Raw genomic sequence first — 4,223 nt, 5'->3', positions numbered from 1 at the left:
GGAACCTTTTGTATGTAATGACTGCCATCTGTTGTAAATTAAATATCAATGCACAATATGGTTGTTGTTAATCTTTTGTTTGACAACAACCTCTAATCTATATATAAAAATATTGAATTTCCTTTGTATTTCCATGGCTATCATTGGTTATCAATTTTAACTTTAAATCATATGTTCAAATATAATTTTCGAGAAATCTTCACACATCATATTGTATCATCAAATAATTTCATTATTCAACAACAATTTACACTATATTTTTTAGCATACCAAAGGAATTAATATATTTTATATAAGCATGCATAAGTCATGCCATAATATATCAGTACAACACATTACACTATTAAATCAATGCATATTTTGTTCACCTTATCATCCAAACCATTAAGCTTTAATCTTACTTTATGGTAAATCTTACTTTACTTTACCATAGTCAACTTTGTTTAAGTTCTAACTAAAAATAGAAGTCTATTATGATAAAATTATGTGTTATCGCCACATGATCAGAGTGCTGCATTTATTAACTTCGTCGTACGACTCACATTATGTGCACTGTACTGGTGAAGTTATCGATGTAAAATGTAAACACATACATCCATCCCTATACTTATATAATAATGGTTCAGATATACAAAACATTTTTCAAACTCAGTCTACATCCATCCATCAATATTGTTATTTTATAAGTATTGAACATTATGAAACAACCAACTATCATGATTTGTCATTTTACGACTACTTTACAAAAATACAAACTTTAACATATCACGTATTATCATTGTTATGCCATCACACTATGTTGTCAATGTTTTAAAAATATATTTGGATGTCAACCATCCACGTTACAAGTTTCAAAATGATTCACTACAACTAAAAATTTTACTTCATCACTATTTTGTCTTTCACCCTTTATCTCAATTAATCAACACTTTTGATATTGTTTTCTCTTTGGAACTTTATCTCATTTCATGAACAATAACAATGAAAGGTGGTGGATATCAAAGTTCACGACAAGCAAGGTTAAGGAGACATGAAATTCTCAAATCAAAGTCAATGTCTTCAAATGAGTCAAATAATATACCTCTTGACTCGAAAAATACTACACCTTCCCAACCAACAACTTCTTCACAACCAAGTACACCTTTAACAGATATAACAAACATACCAACACCTAATGGCATAAACTTCGTTCAATACTTAACACGTCAAAAATTGCTGAATAATTAAAATTTCATACCCAACCATCATCTTTTATACTGTGATAAACGGAACCAACCAACACAAGACAAACTCACAGACCCATCGTTAACTAATATGACAAGTTTACCGCCACAATGTAACTCCTCCTCTTTTCCTCTAAAAAATAATAATTCATTAAATAAAAGGAGTTACTCATAAACATTCGATGATGATGACTCAATTTTTTATGAGAATTCCGCTTTAGACATCGATAGCATTGAACCTGAAAGTGATTATTCAAATTCTGATATGGAATGCAATAACTATGAGAGTACCTTAGATAATCAATCAGGTTTATCCATATTTTAATGTCAACTATTAATAACATGTAATAATAACTTATGCCATACTACTTTTAAACAGTTTATGCAGACATAAGTGATCATGTACATCTCTGTGAGTATTGTGGAGCTAATATGTGGTACCAAGAAAGAACTTCAAAGTCAAGACATATATCAGTACCAAATTCAATGTGTTGTGGAAATGAAAAAATCCTTATACCTTTCTTAGAAAAGCCTCCACATTTGCTTAATCATCTTCTGAATAATAATCAATTTATGGATTCAAAAAATTACCAAGACAATATCAGGGTATATAACACAATGTTTGCTTTCGCATCATCTGGAATGAAAATTAAAACTAAATTTGGAGAAGGAAGCCCCCCCCCCCCCCCCCCCCCCCACTATCAGAATACATGGTCAGGTGTGTCATCGTATTGGTAGCATGCTTCAAATGTCAGGCCAACCTCTCAAATTTGCTCAATTGTACATTTATGTCTTGATAACAGAATATGATCTCCACCTTCTTACACCAATTATCATAATTCTTACCATTCAGAATTGAAAGAGTTGTTGGAAAATGCTCGTTCGGATGATTCATCGCGCTATGCTTCCCAAGAATCACACAGTCAGTGCTCTAGATACCAGATGTTGGAATTGCGACAAATTCCTGATGTGGAGTTTCACAAGATCTTGGAGAATTTTAAATCAATCTTGATGAACAAGAATCAATATTTTTTATTGATTACTCCTCTTATTTTTCACTCAATCAATCAACTTTGGTTGCAAGATAATTCTGCTACACAATTGATAATAAAAGAAGAAAGAAAAAGATGAATTGAGAAAGAAAAGGAAATTAGGGTTTCAACGAAGAAAAAAAGGGAAGAAGAAGAGTTGTAGATCCTGCAGAGAAACTTTTGCTTTACGAGTTTGCGTTTGTGGCCACCACTACAACAAATTAGTCTAGTGATTTATTACGTTGAGGTAATTAGCTCATATTTATAAAAAACCATTGCAATCTCATACAGTTGCGTGTCAGATCGGTAATCTTTTATATAGTCACCTCCGCCCGTCGAAGAACCATCATAGCCGCATCACTAGATCACTCATCCTCTTGTTGAGAATGTAATTAATGTTGAAGAAGTATATTTCAAGATAGTTTTGACTTAGTTTTATTTGTTTGTTTTAGTTGAGTTAGTTAGGTTAGTTGAAGATTGTTTGATGTGCAAGTTATCTCAGCCTATAAATCGGGAGTAACCCCATTATTGTAATGGGTGAATAATATTGCAGATTGCAAAGTAAAGAGCAGAAGTTTCTCTGCAGAATCTACAACTCTTCTTCTTCCCTTTTTTTCTTCATTGAAACCCTAATTTCCTTTTCTTCCTCAATTCATCTTTTTCTTTCTTCTTTTATTATCAATTGTGTAGCAGAATTATCTTGCAACCAAAGTTGGTTGATTCACTTGAGTGAAGAGTGGAGAATAAGAGGAGTAATCAATAAAAAATATTGATTCTTGTTCATCAAGATTGATTCAAAATTCTTCAAGATCTTGTGAAATTCCACATTAGGAATTTATCGTAATTCCAACATCTGGTATCTAGAGCACTGACTGTGTGATTCTTGGGAAGCATAGCGCGATGAATCATCTGAGCGAGCATTTTCCAACAACTCTTTCAATTCTGAATTGTAAGAATTATGATAATTAGTGTAAGAAGGTGGAGATCATATTCTGTTATCAAGACATGTGAGATCTTTGTGAAGGAATGGGTAACACCACTTGCAAAAAACGTGACGGATATAGAAAAGGCTGTGCACAAAAAATTGAAGAAAAGAGATTATAAAACTCTCTTTATAATTCACTAATGTGTTGATCCATACAATTCTGAAAAGATTAGTGATGTTGAATTGACGAAAGAAGTAAGAGAAATTTTGCAGAAATCGTTTGGAGGCGCTGAGAAGGTGGAAGAGGTGAAGTTACAAACTCACAAAAGAACGTATGAATTACTTCAGATGGAAGAAAGATAAAGCATAACTGTTTTTTTCACTAGAATGACAAAACTGATGAATCAAATCAAGACATGTGGAAAAGTGTTGACATCAAAATTAGTTGTCGCAAATATCTTTTGAGGCCATTGACCCCAAAATTTGATCATGTGGTAGTAGCCATAGAAGAATCGAAATACTTGTCATAATTGATGAAGGAAAAACTTCAAGGGACACTTGAATTTCATGAACAAAGAACGACTAAAAGAACTAGAAGCAAGAAAGGCACTGGGTTGTCAGCTAAGAATATCTCCATTGCCAAATGGTCTACGAAACTGTCAATATTTGGTAATAACACAATTCCATGGATCAATAATGCCAAGATCGCACTACGAAATTCCCCATTTTCCTCTTTAATCATCTTCCAAGCATGGTCTTTTAAAAATTTCCTTATGAGACCTTTGACAGTACCCTTGGGTGCCCAATTGGCTACCAACTCATTCGCACTGAGACCTAACACTAAGGCTAGCTCGGACAAAGTGAAACCTTCTTCCATCTTGGGGAAAGGATTATAGTCTTTGATAGGTCGATTGAGAATCTCTCAAATTCCTCCAAGGTTGGAGCTACTTGAAAATCAGGGAAAGTAAAGCATCATAGAGGGATGTCATATTATTGAGCCAAGGTGGTAAGTGCTCCAAAGTCAACTTTCTCTGCTAAGAGGTC

This window comes from Lathyrus oleraceus, chromosome 3 (genome assembly GCF_024323335.1).
Source record: "Lathyrus oleraceus cultivar Zhongwan6 chromosome 3, CAAS_Psat_ZW6_1.0, whole genome shotgun sequence".
NCBI classification, from domain to species: Eukaryota; Viridiplantae; Streptophyta; class Magnoliopsida; order Fabales; family Fabaceae; genus Lathyrus; species Lathyrus oleraceus.
Note: the sequence above shows the minus strand (reverse complement) of the source record.